This window comes from Saimiri boliviensis, chromosome 11 (genome assembly GCF_048565385.1).
Source record: "Saimiri boliviensis isolate mSaiBol1 chromosome 11, mSaiBol1.pri, whole genome shotgun sequence".
Classification (NCBI taxonomy): domain Eukaryota; kingdom Metazoa; phylum Chordata; class Mammalia; order Primates; family Cebidae; genus Saimiri; species Saimiri boliviensis.
This window is the reverse complement of record NC_133459.1, coordinates 23,929,759-23,950,681: the sequence shown is the minus strand read 5'-3', so window position 1 is coordinate 23,950,681 and position 20,923 is coordinate 23,929,759. Positions and strand designations below refer to the sequence as shown.

The following is a 20,923-nucleotide window of genomic DNA, read 5'->3' as shown; positions in this document are numbered from 1 at the left end:
TGAGGAAATTTCCTAGAGTAGAACCAAAAATAAAGAGACAGACAGAAAACAGAAGAGCAACTGGAGGACCAGCTCAGGCAGCCGAACGTCGAAACTGTAGGAACTCAGAAACAGAAAAATCGGAGGAAGAAAATCATCAAAAAAATCATTCAAGGTGTCCCAGAACTGAAGGCATGGATTTCCAGACTGAGAAGGTCCATTAATTTTCCAGCAAGTGACTGAAAAGAGACATACTCTGAAATATAGCATCATGAAATTTCAGAACATTAAGGACAAAGAGTAGGCCCTATAGCCGGGCGCGGTGGCTCAAGCCTGTAATCCCAGCACTTTGGGAGGCTGAGGTGGGTGGATCACAAGGTCAAGAGATCGAGACCAACCTGGTCAACATGGTCAACAATCCCCGTCTCTACTAAAAAAATACAAAAAATTAGCTGGGCATGGTGGCGCATGCCTATAATCCCAGCTACTCAGGAGGCTGAGGCAGGAGAATTGCCTGAACCCAGGAGGCGGAGGTTGCGGTGAGCCGAGATCGCGCCATTGCACTCCAGCCTGGGTAACAAGAGCCAAACTCCGTCTCAAAAAAAAAAAAAAAAAAAAAAAAAAAGAAATAAAAGACATCCATATTAGAAGGAAGTAAATAAAAAGATCTCTGTTTGCAGATGACACATCTTGTGTATAAAATCCCTATGGAATCTAAAACACCATTAGAACTCATAAATGAGTTCAGCAAGGTTGTAGGATACATCAACTGTGATTTTATATACTAGCAATAAACATTCCAAAAATGGAAATTAAGAAGACAATTCCATTTACAACAAAAAAGCATAAAATACTTAGGTATCAAAAAAGAATAAAATACTTAGGTATAAATTTAACAAAATAACTGCAAAATTTGTGCACTGAAAACTATAAAATATTGTTGAAGGAAATTAAAGAAGATCTAAATAAAAGGAAAGACATTTCATATTGATGAACTGGAAAACTTAATATTATTAAGATGGCAATATTCCTCAAACTGATCTATAAATTCAATGTAATCCCTATCAAAATCTCACTGGCTTTTTCATAGAAATTGGCAAGCTGATCCCAAAAATAATATGGAAACTGAGATTACACCTGTAATCCGAGCACTCTGGGGGGCTAAGAGTGGAGGATTGCTTGAGGCTAGGAGTTTGAGACCAGCTTGGGCAACATAGTAAGACCCTCATAAAAAAAAATTCGTATGGAAATACAAGGGACCCAGAATAGCTAAAAGAATCTTGAAAAATAACAAAGGTGGAGTACTCACTCTCCTGTTTAATAACACAATAGAGTGACTACAGCCAATAATAACTTAATTGTACATTTTAAAATTACTTAGAGTATAACTGCATTGTTTGTAACTCAAAAAATAAATGCTTGAAGGCATGGATACCCCACTTAAAAAAAAAAAAACTACAAAGCTACAATAATCAAGAGAGTGTGATACTGGCATAAAAAGAGATATAAATCAATGAAGTTGAGAGTCCAGAAATAATACCTGATATCATGCTCAACTAATTCTTGACAAGGATGCTAAGACAACTCAATGGGAAAAGAACAGTCTTTTCAAAAAATTATGCAGGAACAATTGGATATCCACATGTAACAGAATGAAGCTGGAGGCCAACCTCACACCAACAATCCAAAATAAACTCAAAATGAGTCACAACCTAAAAGTAACAGCTAAAACTGTAACATTTCTAGAAGAAAACACAGGAATTATGTTCATGACCTTGGGTTAGAAAATGGAATCTTAGCCTTCAAAAGCACAAGTAACAAAAGAAAAAAACTGATACACTGGACTACATCAAACTCAAAATTTTGGTGCTGAAAACTATAGCATCCAGAAAGAGAAAAGACAACCTATGGAATGGAAGAGAATACTTGCAAATCATATATCCCATGGAGAACTGGTATCCAGAATGAATAAAGAAGTTTTACAACTCAACAATAAATTACCCAATTAAAATATGGGCAGCTGGGCACAGTGGCTCACACCTGTAATCCCAGCACTTTGGGAGGCCAAGGTGGGCAGATCACCTGAGGTCAGAAGTTCGAGACCAGCCTGGCTAATATGGTGAAGCCCCATCTCTACTAAAAATACAAAAATTAGCTGGGTGTGGTGGTGGGTGCCTGTAATCCCAGCTACTCGGGAGGCTGAGGCAGGAGAATCCCTTGAACCTAGAAGGCAGAGGTTGCAGTGAGCCAGGATTGTGCCACTGCACTCCAGCCTGGGTGACAGAATGAGACTGTCTCAAAAAAACGAAATAACAACCATTATGAGATATCACTTTCCACCCACTAGTATGGCAATAATAAAAAAGTAGGTCAGGTGTAGTGGCTGATACCTATAATCCCAGCACTTTGGGAGGCCAAGGCAGGAGGATCACTTGAGACAAAAAGTTCAAGACCAGCCTGGGTAACATTGTAAAATTTTGCCTCTATTAAAAAAACTTAAAAATAACTAACCAGCTGGGCGTGGTGGCTCAAGCCTGTAATCCCAGCACTTTGGGAGGCCACGGCGGGTGGATCACGAGGTCAAGAGATCGAGACCATCCTGGTCAACATGGTGAAACCCCATCTCTACTAAAAAATACAAAAAATTAGCTGGGCATGGTGGCACGTGCCTGTAATCCCAGCTACTCAGGAGGCTGAGGCAGGAGAATTGCCTGAACCCAGGAGGCGGAGGTTGCGGTGAGCAGAGATTGCGCCATTGCACTCCAGCCTGGGTAACAAGAGCGAAACTCTGCCTCAAAAAAAAAAAAAACTAACCAGGCAAGGTGGTATGTGCTACTCAGGAGGCTGAGGCTACAGTGAGCTAAAACAATGCTACTGCATTCCAGCCTGAGCACAGAATGAGATTCTGTCTCCAAAAAAAAGATAACAGTAAGTGTTGGGGCTGGGCATGGTGGCTCATGCCTATAATCCCAGCACTTTGGGAGGCCAAGGCAGCTGGATCACCTGGGGCCAGAAGTTCGAGACCAGCCTGGCCAACATGTGAAGCCCCATCTCTTCTAAAAATACAAAAATTAGACAGACATGGTGGCACATGCCTGTAGTCCCAGCTACTTGGGAGGCTGAGGCAGGAGAATCACTTGAACCCAGGAGGTGAAAGTTGCAATGAGCTGAGATCGTGCCATTGCACTCCAGCCTGGGTGACAAGAGCAAAGCTCTGTCTCAAAAAACAGTAAGTGTTGAAAAGATACAGATAAATTGGAACCCTCATATATTACTGATAGGAATGTAAAATGGTGCAGCCTCTTTAGAAAACAATTTGGTAGTTCTTCAGAAAATTCAACCAAGAGATCCCAAGAGACATAAAAAACATATGTTCATATAAAAGTCTGTACACAATGTTCATGGCAGCATTATTCATAGTAGCCAAAAAGTGGAAACAACCCAATTGTCCATCAACTGATAAATGAATAAGATGCGGTGGATTTATAATGAATTATTCATCAACGTAAGGAAATGAAATACTGATGCATACTATAACGTGGATGAGCCTTTAAAAACTTATATTCAGCGAAAGAAGCCAGATACAAAAGACCGCAGGTTGTTGTTTCCATTTTTATAAAACATCCAAAAAAGGCAAATGTATAGAGACTGAGGGAGGATTACTGGCTGCCTGTGGATGGCTGTGGAAATAGGAAATGACTGTGATGGGCACAAGGTTTCTTTTTAGGTGATGGAAACATTCTAATGATGCTTATACAACTCTGTAAATAAACTGGAACGCACTGAACAGTACATTACAACAGGTGACCTTTTATGGTAATGTAAATTACATTGTCAACAAAACTATTTAAAAACAAAACAAATAAGGGACAGCGGCTGTGTAGCGGGCAGAGGGTCAACTGTCTAGCATAGAGCTGGTCAGAAGCCTCCAGGAGAGACGTCTTCCAGAGGATGAAGCTGACATACCACCGAATATGCTGGAACACACCGCAAGGAGTCTTACACAGGTACGGGAGATCATGGTCTTAAACTCCTAGGCTCAAGTGATCTATCTGCCTCAGCCTCCCAAAGTGCTGGGATTACAGGGGTGAGCCACTGCGCCCAGCCAGCAAATTCTTATAAAGTTAATAAATTCAACATATGACCCAACAATTCCACTCTTGGATATTTACCCAGGAAAAATGAACACATACATCCATACAAAAACTGCTTGTGAATGTTCAAAACAGCATTATTTGTAATAGACTCAAAATGGAAACAAATCAACTGGCAAATGGAAAAAATAAACCACAGCACATCCGCACGATGGAGTCCTACTCAGCAATACACAGGAGCAACTACGGATACACAAAACACCACGGAGGAACCCGGAAAACATGCTGAGTGAAGGAACCAGCCATAAAAGTATACACCATGTGATTCTAAGGAAATCTAGAAGGCTCAGAGTGATAAGACAGCAGATGGGTGATTGCCTAGGCCAGAAGCTGGGGAAAGATGAATCGCAAAGGGGCCTGAGGAAATGTTCAGATGTAAAAATGTTCAGTACCTTGATTTTAGTGGTGTTGAAATGCCTTTTATTGCATTAAATTATACTTTAATATAGTGCATTTGAAAGTTGAGAAAGGGTAGAGCTATTGATTCCAATTGGGATTAAAACCCAGGAAACTCCAGGGAGGAGGCAGTCAGTAAGCCTGGTCTTTAAAACTGAATTTGAGGGCTGGGCACAGTGGCTCACACCTGTAATCCCAACACTTTGGGAGGCCAAGGTGGGTGGACTGCTGGAGCTTAGGAGTTGGAGACTAGCAACATGGCAAAACCATGCATCTACTAAAAATACAAAAACAACTAGCCGGGTTGCACCTGTGGTCCCAGCTGCTCAGGAGGCTGAGGTGGGAGGATTGCTTAACCCTGGGAGGCAGAGGCTGCAGGGAGCTGAGATAACACCACTGCACTCCAACCTGGGTGACAGAATGAGACCCCATTTCAAAACAAAACACAACAAAAAAACTGAATTTGAGAGACACACAGAAGAAAGAGCAGGGACCTGTCAGGCACAGCAAACAGTCTGAGTGTGGCCAAGTCTTCTAGTTGCTGCCCTAATATCCATTATCCTTCAATTTCCATAGAAACAGAAGCCACAATTTTAGTTGAGCACATGGCCATGAGAATAAAAACTACATCTCCCAGCCTCCCTTGCAGCTATGTGTAGGCATATGACTGAGTTCTGGCCAATGGGATTCAGTTGAAGTGCTGCATGTGACTTCTGGAAAATATGTTTAAAGGAAGTGACATTCTCTTTTTTCCCTCTTTTTCCTTTCCTGCTGGCTGGAATGCGGACATAATGACTAGAGCCACAGCAGCCATTTTGGACCACAAGGTGGAAGCCACTACTGAGGGTAAACAGTGGAACCTGAGTCCTTGATGATGGTGGGGTCACTACTCCAGTCCTAGACTAACTACCTGGACCTGTAAATGAAAGAGAAATAAACTAATTGTTTAAGGCATTGCATTTTGGGTTTCCTGGTTTCCGGCAGAATCTAATCCTAGCAGATAAAATGAACAGAAGCAGAGAAAGATGTGAAGTGTCAGCGTCCCTAGTGCCTCAGGCCCTCCTGGCACCACCGTGGTTCTTCTGCTCTTTACTGCTCAAGGGAGAGGCCCTTGCTTTCCTCATCTTTCTGTTTCCAGGGCTTGGCACATAGCAGGTGCTCAGTAAAGACATCTAGTCAGCTAAAAGACCATGGCATGGTTCAGGCCCTGGCACAAGACCGGCTAGATGCAATCCAGGGCAGGGCAGAGCCTGGACCTTCCTGTTTCCCACGGTCACTCTCAGGTCTAGGTCCACAAGGTACGTTGTGAGTGCTCAAGTATTTGTTGAGAGAAGGAGTGAAAGGCTAATGTGGGAGAAATCTGGGATTTCACAGCCAGCATCCCCTTGTGTTGGAATTCACTCGGGGTGGCTGGCGAAATATTAGGGAAAGTTATAGATTAGTCTCAAACCTTTTGGAAGGCCAAAAGGTTTTACTGGGACAGGCTGAAAGCAGCCAGTTCAATTACATTAGCATAGGAAAGAGACAGAGACAGTAAGAGGCTTCCCCAGTTAAGTCTGTTTACCCCACATCCCTTTGTCTCTGTTTACTCATGTAAACTTTGGGCTGGATGGTCCTCTGGGGCTAGATCAAAGGGGAATTACCCATTAATAGTGTTTACTCTGGGCCCAGGGACCTAAAGGTTTTATCATTTGTAAAACCACCACTCTTTTAACCATGTTAATTATCCACAAGCATGTTGACTTATGAAATCTTTACTGAATAAATGTGTGAATGCTCAGGGGGTCTTAGTCAATCGGCAGCAGTCACCTTTCTGAAAACAGTCAACAACCATCCCTAGCCCACTTAATCACTGAACAAGGTGTGAGAGTGTCTTTATTCATCTGTCTTTGAGTCAGGGTCTGCAGGACAGACCTTCACAGGTGGTAATCAACATCTCACACTTTTACTTTCTCTAGTTAACAGGTCCCTGAATCACCAAGGGCACCTCCCCTCCTTCTCAACTCCTAGTCCATGTTCTGCTCGAGGTAGAATTGTCTTGACCCCAGCAACGGGATGATGATGTGACCTGGGCCTTGGTCAGTCAGCCCTTTCATCCCTCTGGACGTGAGGATGAGTTAGAGATAGACAGAGCCATGGGCCCAATTAAAGCTCACCAGCACGAATTTTGGGCTGAAACGGAAACAGAGTTGCACTAGCTCTTCTGCACCAGACACGAGGTTGGGCAGGTGCGGACCAAACTTGCTATCCCAGTTTGCTCACATCAAGAAAGACCAATCTGAGAAGACAGGGAACACAGGCCATGGGGGCAGAGAAAGAAACAGAGTGTCCATGTTCATTTGAGACCTGGATCAAGCTGTGCCTGAACTCTAATCCTAGTGACTTTCAATCAAGTGATCTAGTAAATTGAACTTAAATGGGCTTGAGTTTTCGTGTCTTGCAAACTAGAGAGTGCAAAATAACATAGTTGTCCTTGAGGGTCAATGTCACCCTTAAAATATGTCATCTTAGGTGTAGTGCTAGCACTTAATACAGGTGGGATCCAGGGTACCACCAGCTTGTGGCATTAACTCCGCATCCTTTAGAGTGTAGCTGACTCTGAGAACTCGAACAAAGCTTCATTGATTCTACCTGGTATGTGACATTGTAAACCAATCTCACATTATCAGCATTGCAAAAATTCCCCTATAAAAACACAGGAGTCTAAAATGTTAATCTGAGAATTAGTGGACATTTATCTTCTTTTGGATCAGTATAATTTCCTCCCATTTTTTTTATCTGCTTTCTGAGCCACCTCATTTATCTAAGCTTTCAAAAGCTCATGCAAAACACATAACGCACTTCAGCTACAAAAATCAATGCTTAAGGATGCATTTTTACCAGGGTTGGTGCGGAAATTCTTCTACTGCTTTTCAGAGGCCTTACTGCAAACATTTTTATTCATGAATAAGAGCCAGAATCGTTTTACTTATAAACAAAGCTTTTCCCTAATTATCAAATCAAGGAGGCAATGTCACTTAGAAATATAGTCTTTTTTATTTTCGAAGGGATAAAAATTTGCATGAGTTTGTGCTTCAAACTCCTCTCCTTCCCTAACTATCCAAGACAACTGACTGACTTTAATTAAAGACCGTTTACCCTGGGAATGGATTGCTTGGTGCAATTTGTACTGAAGAGATACATTTGCAGACAAATGAATCGCAGTCCTCAGATTTTGCCCATATGACAAAAGAAGTGATTATGCTCCCTCGTCACTTCCTCACTCTGAAGAACTCTATTAAGAGAATAATTTGAACTGACTGCTACGCTGCATTTTAAAGTGTGATCTATTTCAACGCCACCAACATTTTTTCTCCTTTTAAAAATGAGTGGTATTTAAGGAAAAATGCCAGCTGGTATCTATTTGAGGAGGGGCTGCAGGAAACACGAAGGTTGATTTAACTCCCTCTGAAGCTCCAGTCGCTTGCAAGTGCATGAGGAACCTGGAGCCTTGGTTCCTGGCAGCAAAGAGCAGCCACTGGGCCCAAGGAAGTCCAACTCTGGTGCTGTGTTAAACTGAGCCCCAGGAATGCCTTCTTCATGGCCCTCTGGTCACCTGTGCAGGCTGCATTATAATGATTTACGTGTCTGTGCACCCTACAGTCTCAACAGAGGCCGGTGATGAGGCAGATCCCTGGGCCTCTTTCCAGACCTCATATGAATCGGGAAGGCTTAGGGCCGGCCCAACAGTCCCATATAAACTCTGTGGCTCTGGGGTTAGACGGCAGCATCTAAACCACTCTAGCCAAGCAGTTCCATCCGCCAGAGAGCTGCTTTCAATAGCTAGTGCCTGGATTGTGCACTGTTGGGTCCTGCTCATCTGTTTCACCCACTAGACTGGACCCTAACAAACTCTGTTTCTAGAAAGTCAGTCTCTGCCTGTTGCTGTGGAGATTCGAAACCTGGGTTTGAATTTTGCTTTGCCATTTGTTATGATTATGCTGGGCAAATCACTCAGCTTCTCTGCTTCTGTTTCCTCATCTGTAAAGGGGGCATGGCGCCATCTCACCTGATCGTGATGAGGGTGCAATACAGTAACACAAAAGCACCCAACACATCCCTCCATCTCTGCTCCCCACCCCTCTGACTCCTTATGAGAGGACACGACATACAGTAGAAAGAGCACTGGACTGAGAGGCAGGCAGGAGCCTTGTGTGATCCCAGGCAAATTATTTACCTCATCTGTAATGACCTCAGTTTCCCCATCTGCAAAATGGGAAGACTAGTTCCTAACTCTGGCTGGCCTCAAAGGGTTAAGGTTAGAAGGATTACGCAAAGAGACTTATATCAAAATATTTCTAAAATATAAAACGTTGAACAACTGCATACATTATCTTAGTATCTGAGGCGCTGGGGAGTTTAATCCCAAGTCAATATCAAAAGGCCACTGGCTTAGAAAGTATCTGAGGAAGTGTCTGGTAAATTTCATTCCACTCCAGCTGGGGTCTTAACACTGCATCTTCCTGAGCCCAGCCCCAGGAGCTGTGGGAATCCACATGAGCAGGGATGAGACATAGCCAATGCCCACCGCCATGCAGGAGCCTAAGACCTGCTAGTCTGAGAGTCACTCCAGGGCACTAAGCTGGGGAGGGCTGAAGCAGATGAAAGACCATCAGGGAGAGAGTAGGTTTTCCTGTTTGAGAAGTGAAAGGCGGTGTGACGGCTGTCCTCCATGCCTTGGACTGCCGGTGGCATTTCCTGCTCAAGGAGAAGGGACTCAAGACAGGTAAGCAGTTTCACAAAGACCTCTAAACATGCTAGAAGCATCAGGATGACTCACCTTTCTGCCCCCTTTACGAACCCTCCAACAGGCCCAGGCCCCTTCTTCCAGGAAGCCACCCCAGATTACCAGCACAAGCCTATGTGCTCACTCACCTCCTCTGCTAGGCTAGGCTGCTATGGAAAGCTCCACAAGTGGCCCATCTCTTCTCCAGAGCCTCCCAAAGAGCAGCCCACCCAGGGGCTTCCCCAGGGGCTTTATGGCAAGTGAAATCAACAAGATGCCTAATGGGCACATCAATATGGGCAAACCACCCAAAAATGTCTTCTGTAACTAGAGGTCAGACATGGGGAGCCAGCCAAAAGAGCTCCCCTGCCAACACCCCGGCCAAGCAGAGCAGAACACTGGTTTGATCTAGTACTGTTATTTTCCACAGGATCCATTCACTGTTTCTGCATACGTTTATTTATCACCTACTATATGCCAGCATTGAGGGCCTAGAGCTTCTGTTGTTATGACTGCAAAATAAGTAGGTGGTCCTGCTGGACTTTCCTAAACTCAGTCAGCTTAGCTGGTCTTATTGCCTCCTCCGTGGTCTGCCTCAGGCCAAGCAGGGCCTGGGCACAGGGATGGAGCTCCCTGACACACTCACTGTGAGTATACAAAACTCCATTTAAACAAACCTTCCTGAAAGGTGTTTACACATCTGTTCTTAAAGACCAAATCTTCAAATTTCCCTCATGTTCTCAATGAAAGGAATCTTTTAGTAAAATGCAGAAAGTATCCTCTTTCACACACAGGACAGCACAGCTTAGAAAGACTGATCACTTCCTCCTACCAGGACAAGCAGTGGCCTGGGCTGCGCATGCACAGGGGAGGAGGTGGGGCCACAGGGAACAGAGCCTGGCACATAGTGGTGCTCAATATATGCAGAATAAGTGCTTAAATAAACATATGTCCTTTAGTTCTGTCAATCTGATCAAATGGAGCTGAGCTCAGTACCCACAGGGACCAGGTATCTGGTCCATTTATCTCAAACCAGGAAAGGCATGCCCAGCCTTGGCTTAAGGAGATGAGAATTCAACTTCGTTCTCTCGCACTGACCAATCCTTGAGCGATTTGATTTTGGAGACGTCTGAGTGGGAAGGAGTCTGGTGTGACAGACAGAATGCAAACATGTTCCTGGCTTCCTACTTCTCCCTATAGCCATGACTTTGGCCATGAGACTTAGCAGTTGTTCCCATCAAGAGATGGAGTCTCTCTTCACTCCTTGTGTCCAGCCTGGCCTAGTAACTTATTCTGACCAACAGGATGCAGAGGAAGTGACTGTGTGCCAGTTCTGAGCCTAGGTCTTAAGAGACTGTGTGCTGGCCAGGGGCAGTGGCTCAAGCCTGTAATACCAGCACTTTGGAAGGCCAAGGTGGGCAGATCACCTGAGGTCAGGAGTTCGAAACCAGCCTGGCCAACATGGAGAAACCCCATCTCTATTTAAAGAAGAATAATAATAATAATAATAAAGAAAAGAGAAAAAAAAAAGAGACTGTGTGCTTCCATCTGTTCTTTTTGACCCTATCTCTGCCACGAGAGAAGTCCAGGTCTACATGGAATAAAGCTAAGTCATCAAACCAAGGCCATCCTAGACCAATCAGCCCCAGGGGATGTATGAGCCCAGCCAAGACCCACAGACTCAAGAAGTAATGGTCTTTGTTTAAGCCATTAAGTTTCAGGGTAGTTTGTTACACAGCAACCACTAGCCGATACACTGAGTTCAGCATTCCAAACAAGTGGTGATACTGAGGCCTGGAGAGGGGAGAGATCTTCCCTAAAATCATAGCTGCCAATGCAATAGTCCAAGCAAGAAACCACTCATCACTCATCAACTATACCCAACCTTGACCTTTATTCAAGAATCCATTGTTTTCATCTTTATTAAGTCATCAGCCTTCATGTCCTCAACAAAGGGCAGCAGCAGGTACTTGAAGGTCATTGAGCAGCCATGAAAAGGGAAAGTCTATCTCATTATTTCCTATCTTGCTACCTCTGAGGTTCTAGACCCAGTGCCTCCAGAAAGCCACTGGGTCCCCACAAATTACAACCAAGTGTTTCCATGAGAATTAAGCCATAGTAGCCTTTCCTTACTCTGTAAAAAATTACAGAAATCAATAGGATTTTTCATATCAATAGTAACCTACAAAAGGTACTTAGACTAGCACTTGACAAATAGTACATGTTCAATACATGTTAGCTATTATTATTATTATTGTTGAAGTTCTGTTCTGACACAGCTTTCTCCAACCTTTGGTGTCTGTTACCATTTGTCAGCCAGCTGGCAAATGAATGAATAATAACAAGCACAGTGAACATTTACTGAGTGTCTGTGCAGGCCAGGTCTTTTGCACACGACACTGCAGTTCATCTTCACAATGCTTCTTTAAGGTACCCACCCCTTCTTACAGATGTGGAAATGGAGGCTCAGTGAGATTAACTTACCCCAGGCCAGTAAATCTAGGAAGTGGTAGAGCAGGATTCCCATCCCAGCTGTCCGACCCATGCCGGTGGGAGAACGGGCAATGATTACTCACCTCTGTTTTCTCCAGTGCTCAGCAGAGAGTATGGATTGAACAAAAATGTGGAATGAGTACACAAATAAATTTCCAGGGGCTCAACAAGAATATAGTGTTTCTACCTGGGCACAGTGGTTCATGCCTGTAATCCTAGCAATTTGGGAGGCTGGGGTGGGCCGATCACCTGAGGTCAGGAGTTTGAGACCAGCCTGGCCAACATAGTAAGATGCTGTCTCTACTAAAAATACAAAAAATTAGCTGGACGTGGTAGCGGGCACCTATAATCCCAGTTACTAAGGAGGCTGAGGCAGGAGAATCACATAAACCCAGGAAGCAGAGGTTGCAGTGACCATTGCACTCCAGAGATGTGCCACTGCACTCCAGCCTGGGCAACAGAATAAGACTCTGCCACACACACACGCGCGCACACACACACACACACACACACACACAAATATATATATATAGTGTTTCCTTCTGCTAGAAAGGCTAACGATTAAGAAGACTGACAGTATCAGGCACTGGTGAGGATGTAGAGCCACTGGAACCCTCATGCACTCTCCTACCCCCACCACCCCAGGCCCTTGTAACTGAAAGGACATTTACTGTAACCAAGAGAATGGGGAGGCAACACAGCTGTGCCCGCTTAACACAACTGAACAGGGCTCACCGAACCCTGGGTAAGAGCCTGGGCTTTGGAGCTGGAGAGTTAGGATGGACAAGAAATATCTGCATGCATGTCTCCCAGAATACTGGTTTGATCCAGTACTGTCACTTTTCACAGGACTCCTTAATTGCTTCTGCAGACATTTATTGAGTACCTACTACACAGCAGCATTGAGGGCCTGGAGCTGCTGTTGTTATGACTGCAAAATAAGTAGGTGGCTCTGCTGGACTTTTCTAAGCTCATCCAGCTTAACTGGTCTCACTGACTCCTTCGTATTCTGCATCAGGTCTCTGAGTGTCCCTTCCTCCTGAGCAGGAAATGCCACCGGCAGTCCAAGGCATGGAGGACAGCCACCACACCACCTGCCACTTCTCGAACAGGAAAACCTACTCTCTCCCTGATGGTCTTTCACCTGCTTCAACCCTCCCTGGCTTAGTGCCCTGAGGTGACTTTCAGCCTAGCAGGTCTTAGGCTCCTGCATGGCGGTGGGCATTGGCTATGTCTCATCCCTGCTCATGCGGATTCCCGCGGCTCCTGGGGCTGGGCTCAGGAAAATGCAGTGTCAAAACCCCAGCTGGAGTGAAATGAAATTTGCCAGACACTTCCTCAGATACTTTCCAAGCCAGTGACTTTTTTTTTTTTTTTTTTTTTGACAGAGTTTTGCTCTTGTCGCCCAGGCTGGAGGGCAATGGTGTTACCTCAACTCACTGCAACCTCCACCTCCTGGGTTCAAGTGATTCTACTACCTCAGCCTCCCAAGTAACTGGGATTACAGGCACGCGCCAACACGCCCAGCTAATTTTTTTATTTTTAGTAGAGACAGGATTTTGCCATGTTGCCCAGGCTGGTCTCGAACTCCTGACCTCAGGTGATCCTCCTGCCTTGGCTTCCCAAAGTGCTGGGATTACAGGCATGAGCCACTGCTACTGGCTGCGACTCCATCTTGAATAGGGACTGAGTAAAATGAGGCTGAGACCTACTAGGCTGCATTCCCAGGAGGTTTGGCATTCTTAGTCCTAGGATGAGATAGGAGGTCAGCACAAGATACAGGTCATAAAGACCTTTCTGATAAAACAGGCTGTGGTAAAGAAGCCCAGCCAAAACCCACAAACACAAGATGACAATGAAAGTGACCACTTGTCATCCTCATTGCTCATCATGCACTAACTATTATATATTACCATGCTAAAAGACACTCCCACCAGCGCCATGACCATTTACAAATGCTGTGGCAACGTTAGGCATGACGTCACATTACCTATGTGGTCTAAAAAGGAGAGAAACTCTCAGTTCAGAGAATTGCCCACCCCTTCCCTGGAAAACTCATGAAGAATCCATCCCTTGTTTAGCATATGGTCAAGAAATAAGAGTATATTCAGTCAAGCAGCCCATGCTGCTGCTCTGTCTATGGAGTAGAAAGCAAAATTCCTTTGCTTTCTTAATAAACCTGCTTTCACTTTACCCTATGGACTCATCCCAAATTCTTTCCTGTGTGAGGTCCAATGAACCCTCTCTTGGGGTCTGGATTGGGACCCCTTTCTGGGAACAAAATGAGCAGACAGCTGCTCTCCTATAGCCAGTTGATAACTCCTGACAGGGTCCATCCTGGGGGTCCATGCCAGCCTCTCCTAGATAGGAACAGAAGCTACAATCCTTGCCCTAGGTTGTTCCTCACACAGCAGCTAAACAGAGGCCACAGGCCCTTCCTTTCCACTCTCAATATTTGTTTCCCACACTGCATTTTAACTGTTTGCAGCTGTCTTCCATGTGACATTACCAGCAATGTAAATGCAAATCCAGGTCGAGTTTATCTCTGTAATCTCCAGGGCCTAATCCACTACTTGGATCTCTGTAACAGTTCAACAGTGGCTCGCCGAATGAACAAATGAATGAATGAATGAATGAATGCTAAGTCCTGTCCAGTGGCTGCTTCACTGTACCAGGTACCCAGCTGGTGGTAAGGACTGGGATGATGATGATGATGATGATAAGGAGGAAGAGGGAAAGTTGTGGTTCAAGGTTACAGCAAAGCTCAGAGCAGAACAGAAGCTGACTTTCCCAACCTCAAGGCCTGCAGTGGCTTTTCCCAGTTGGTCTGCACCCTTTAAAAGCCCTCAAATGCATTTTCTCCTCCGGATCAAGTTACTTCAGAGGCAAACCAATTCTCTTGTTAAGTAAAAAGAATGTGAAAAGATTATGTATTGATTGTCATCCTCCCGGGTTTGACGGATAAAGCCCCCCTACCTGGGCTCTACAAAGAGCACGGATGGGCCACATGGCAGCTTGATGGGAAGTCCAGGGGCCAGGACTTTGAATGGCCTGATTTTAGTGCTTTGGAAATCTATGCCTTGTGCTGATGGCTTTATATGTTGGCATTTCCGCTCCCTGGGTTTTAAAGAATAAGAAATCTGCGGCTGATCACATATTCAGCAACCAAGTGTACTTATTTGAAGACCCAAATTGCAGAAATAACTCGTGTGATTAGTTGAATGAATAGGAGTCTGGATCATCAAGCTCAATCTATGGATAAATCGGGAAGAGATAACTGGGCCAAGCAGAGGGCAAGCCCTCCCCATTCTTTCTCTTCGGCTGGGCCAAGACATTCCCTGCAAGGCAACTAAGGTGGGAATCCTACAGCCCCTGCTGCTTAGAGATGGTATACCTTATTCTGCCTGTGTACTGGAACCAGCCAGACCCTGTTCCCCAGCTCCATGGCAGAGGCAGCTGGAACTCGGGTTATTCTCAAAGGCCAGAGCCACTGACAAAGAGCCAGGCCTAGCAGGGTCATGAGAGGAGGGCCCTATTCTTGCCTCTGGGCCACAAGCCTGTCTTAGTGCTTGCAGGTGAGGAGTCTGTGCAAAACAGGTTGTCGGCTTCAGGACCCTGGCCTTAGATTTGCCCAGTCTATGGGCATTCTCACCAAATAAATCACCCGCAGCCCCTGTCTGGCATCTGTGTCTCACTCAGCATCCTTCTTTCTCCAGCACACTCTCTGCTGAGGACTCAGACTCCCAGGCTGCCCCATGCATGTCTAACTCTCCCCAGAATGGCCTGCAAGGATTCCCCCCAGCCAGAGTCCAGTCTCTGCAAAGAACCTGGTCTAGGGAGAGCCTGGACTCTCCCAACACAACTTGGCCCAGCCCTGACCGACATGCCCACAACTCCCCTAAGGTGGATTTCCAGTGGCCACATCTTCCTGGCTCTGCTTGGTTCCCTACAAGGTACCTCTCAGGGACTGAGAATCCAGGAAGGGGTCCTAGATGCACATCTGGGTCATGTGGGACAATGCTTTACGATCTTTCAGGCATGGCACAAACACTGCTGATTCTTCCTTCCCTGTTTCTGTTATGCAATTGTGGGTGTGAGGGGACTCCAGGAGACCAGGCCTCAGGCCAGCCAATCACAGAGAGCTGGAGGAGAGGAAGCCAGGGACAGGCATCCTTATACCATGCAGCGAGGCTAAACAAACCTAACCTTTTGCATCAGAAGCTTCTGGGGTCAGAGAGCTTGGGTTCCAATACTGGCTCTGCAGTTTGCCAGCTGCGTGACCCCAAACAAGGTACCTAACCTCTCTGTGACTCAGTTTCCTTATCTGTAAGATGTGGATATTTCTATATAGAATCATGTGTAAGATTCAATAGATTATTTGTTTGTTTGAGATAGGGTCTTGCTCTGTCATCGAGGCTGGAGTGCAGTGGTGCAATCACAGCTCACTGCAGCCTCAAACTCCTAGGCTCAAGTGATTCTCCCACCTCAACCTCTTGAATACCTAGAACTACTAGCATGTGCCACCACACCCAGTTAATTTTTAAATTTTTGTAGGGACAGGGTCTCCCTATGTCGTAGACTTCCAAGGTCTCCTGGCCTCAAATAATCCTCCTGCCTTGGTCTCCCAAAGTGTTGGTATTACAGGCACGAGCCACCATGCCTGACTGATAATATATTTAAAGCACTTAGCAGAGTGGCACATGGTAAATGCTTGAAAATGTTAGCTAGTCCTGTTCTAAAAACTTACCCTAAGAAAACATTAAGACAAATGTGTAAAGATAAGTGAACCAAATTAGGACATTCATCTCACCATTGCTTAGAACGGACAAAAATCAGAAATATCCTAAATGTCCAGTAAATACAATATAATAGATGATATAACAACAGCCCATCCATATGACAGAGTACTGGACAGCCACCACCTATGACACTCCAGGTGTTTACAGTCTGACAGCTTCAGAAGATCCCCAAATACTGGTAAGTGAAACTGTAGGTCACAAGACAGTATTTACCAAATGATTCTGTGTATTATGTAGAAAAATATATCTTCTCTTCTCTTTCTTCCTTTTTTTCAAAATAGGGATTTATATCTGTTCATCTGTATGGGAACACATCCGCAGGGATACAGGGTGGAGGAATTTCAGCAACATTTCCTGCTGGTTCTTATTTGTAATTTCTAATTTTGCTACAATGGGCAGGTATTAAATTGATCATTAAAAAATGGATCGAGTCATTTTAAGGGTTGAAAAGGATTTTCACACTCAGATACTTCTAACACAGATGAAGGGATTTGTTCAAACTTTATCACTCTCCAACTGAGAAGAGGTATGAAGACTGGCTGCCTTAAGAGGGAACATCCCACGCATTGAAAGGCTTTGCACTGGAGGAGAGGACAGTCTCCAGCTGTCCTCCTGCATCTTCTCCGTGGCTCCAGCCCGCAGAAACCAACTTGAAAATCAGCAACAAACCAGATAGGAAACATGCCTTCCTCTCAGATAATGCTAAATCAGAGTATCCGGATGACAACAGATTTCTTTTTCCTGGTGAAGAGATCCTGCCTGCTGAGATGAGGAAATTCGGGGCACAAATCAGCTCTCTGGAAGGAGAGACATTTTAACAGGATCAGCCGGAGGTCGGGGAAAACTGCAAAGTCCAAACATTCTTGGTGTCATAACTTTGTCGGCTGCGTTAAAGTTGACAAGATGCTTACCCAGCACCTCTAGACATGTGCCAAAGGGAAGTGGCTAAACGTTAAGCCATAACAGCCATCGCGGATTCTCTAGCAAGTGTGTGATGAGTGGCCAATGCCATGCCGCCAAGTGGCGCCTGGATGTCGCTACTGCTTCCCTCTTATCACCACATTGGGGGCTACATGGACCTACTGTCCTGGGATCGGGTCTAAGGATGGGATACGGCTTCGTTCTGTCAGCCGCCCATTCTCGGCATCTGTGCTGCAGGCTGGTGGCACTGGGCTTGGGGGCAGCTCAGGGCAGCTCCCGCCTTCAGGAAGCCATTTCTACTGCAGAGCTGTTCTCCAAAGAGAGAAACACAAGTCCAGCTTACCTCACAAAGGCAGCAGCAGGATTGGGGGCAGGAAGGAAGATAAAGAGGCTGGATGGCTAGAGAGAGGCTGTTCTCAGCCTCGGGAGAGATTAAAAGAGTGAGCCTGAAACACCACAGGACCGCTTTCCTGGCTGGCTGCTATTGATCAGGGAGAGGAGCAGAGACAGGAGCCAGGATGAAGGGGCAGGCAGCCAGGCGCATGTGGCAGGGGTGTCTGTGGGCGGGCTGCATGATGGGATGAGCTTGGGCAACCGGGAACTGGGCAGAGGGACCCTGCCAATGCCCAGGGAGGTGGGCCATTTTTGACCCTAAAGCTCCTTGGAGGCTTGTTCTACCCAAAGCATCCAAAAGCTTCTGGGTGGCTATGCAGGGAGACAGGGATGATTTCAATCACACTTCAGAAACATTGTGGAGAATATCCAGTGATACCTGAGGGTAGGATGAGCCCCCAGGTATCACGTGGCCTGAGGACACATCATTTTCACAGTTGTTCTGCTGTCATTTGCAGATGCCACTTTCACCAAACATCTGCTGAATGAAAACTTCTAGATGTACAGGCTCCACTCATACCGCAGGTCCGTTCTCCAGGCCACCGCTGCTTCCCTGAGGGAACTGGTAGCCTGCCACACCTGGTAAAGTGGGACCCCCACCCAGGAGACAGACACAACACCCACAGAGAGAGCAGGAGCTTCTCCTGAGCTAACAGGGGTGAGGGAAGAGGACGGATCACTTCAGAATCCTAACCTGGTTCTGTTAACTGTGGCTCCCAACCTGGGTTGTGCATTAGAGCCATCAATGGAGATGCTATTTTTAATGCAGATCCCTTGGCCAGCTCCAGACCCACTAGGCCAGAATTTCTGGAGACGGAATGTGGAAGTCTATGTTTGCAAAAGCCCTGCAGGCAATTCTGATGCTTTCTTCTGGTAAAGGGTACAAATTCATCCAAACTGTTCATTTCACAGAGAGTCTGAGTCCCAGGGAAGGGTGAGGAAAGTGATTTGTTCAGTGTTATTACATATGCAGTCACTGGCACAGCAAGGAAACCACCCAACTATCCTGCTTCCCTGGGCAGCTTGGACAACATTAATGATAAAGATAATGATAATCATGATGACAGCAGCTGCTATTTATTGGTACTACTCTAAGCCCTTCACAATATATTAACTAATTGGATTTTCACAACTACCCTGTGAGGTAGGTACTATAATTCCTATTTTTCCAGGAGAAGAAACTGAGGCACAGAAAGGTAAATTCACTTGCCCAAGGTCACATAGCCAGAATACGGTGAACCAGGGCCCCTGGTGCCAAAGCCTGTGCTTCTCGTCAGTTGGTTTAACTGCTTCAAACTCCCAGGATCCTCCCTCCAGGGTTTTGCTTCCTCCCAGTTCAGTGGGTTGCGCTGCCTCTGTTGTGCTTCCTGTCTGTCCAGGGAGCAATCCCTCTTCACTCGATTCGGGACCCACTTTAGGACCTACATCTGGATCTGGGTGGGTTTCATGTCCTGGGAATTCAAGGCCTTTTGGATGACGCCACACTGCCAGTGGCAGCATGAGCTTTGCTGTTAGCTCTGGCTAAGAATGAGGTGACTTGCCCTTGTCCTTCTGGGTGCTCAAGTTCCTTTTAAGCAGCCCCACAGGGATACCCTCTTAGGCCGGTGACTGTCATGCATTAGACTCCTCTAGGGTATGTGGGACTATATCCTCCTCGGTTTGGAGAATGTAACTATTTTTGGCTTTACTTTTATTTACTTATTTTTGAGACAGCGTCTTGCTCTGTCGCCCAGGCTGGAGTGCAGTGGCGCGATCTCAGCTCACTGCAACCTCTGCCTGTTGGGTTCAAGCAATTCTCCTGCCTCAGCCTCCAGAGTAGCTGGGATTACAGGCACATGCCACCATGTCCAGTTAATTTTCGTATTTTTGGTAGAGTCAAGGTCTCTCCATGTTGGCCAGACTAGTCTTGAACTCCTGATTTCAAGTGATCCACCCACTTGGGCCTCCCAAAGTGCTGGAATTGCAGGTGTGAGTCACCACTCCAGACCATGGCTTTACTTTTAAAGCCTAACACAGGGAAGAGGGACACCAGGGACGAAGGTGAACAGGGTCAACAGAGGCACATTATGCACGCTTTGAATCAATGGCACACACACAGACCCTGTTTTGCTGTCTATCATCTCCAGATACCCCAAGAAGTGCCACCTGGGCTGATGCCATGTGTTGCTACACAAGGTGAGTTGAATGGGAGGGACTGCCTGTCAGGCAGTTCCCAGTCCCCGCGGCAGTGGAAAACAGGAAATGTGGGCGCTAGAGGCAGAGGAGCCTGGCTGTGACCTGCTGCATGCCTCTTTGCCAGGTGTTATATGTAAATTTTCAGTGCCACAAAAGAAGCAGCACTCGAATATTAATTTTCTCAGCAAGGCAATTTACTTCTATTGACAAGTGTGTCTCACAGTTAGAGCAACGACAAGCACACACCTGAACAGGGGAGAAGAGGTTCTTACCCCTGACGCAGCCCCTAATGCTGTGTCGTTCCCCTGTTGGCTAGGGTTTGACTGCACAGTCTAAGCTAATTCTGATTGGCTATTTTAAAGACAGCAGGGATATGAGCCAGAGTGGCAGAGTGAGTGGTTTAGCAGGAAAAATGGCTATGGCAGAGCAGGTGACCGGGGATGACGCAGGTCAAAGCAGGTGACCGGGATGAGTCAGGACGGAGCAGATGACCAGAGCAGGTGATCGGGATGAGTCAGGATGGAGCATGGGATCTGGTGAACAGATGTGAAGTACTGATCAGAACTGGTGGGACAGTTGTTTATCAAAACTAGAGGCAAGGGGGCGCCAAGAACCAGGAAGTTAAACTTTAAAATGGAGAATTAAAGAATAAGAGAGTGGAACATACTGACATACTGATACTCTGAAAAGAAACTTGGAGTTCACTATATCTAACACAGGTGTGCAGGCTTGGGCAAGTCATCTCCCTCTCAGTCTCAGTTTCCTCATCAGAACGACACCCACTTCAGAGTTACAGTAAGCAACACATGAAACTCACAGGAAGGGGCCTGCACTAGCTAGTGGGCACC

At 45.9% G+C, this 20,923-nt stretch overlaps 1 protein-coding gene across 2 annotated transcripts in view; it reads right to left on the bottom strand.

The window, feature by feature from the left end:
• MAN1C1 (mannosidase alpha class 1C member 1) overlaps window positions 1-20,923 on the bottom strand; it is a 173,086-nt gene that overhangs the window by 65,757 nt on the left and 86,406 nt on the right. The gene's annotated exons all lie outside the window — the stretch shown is intronic.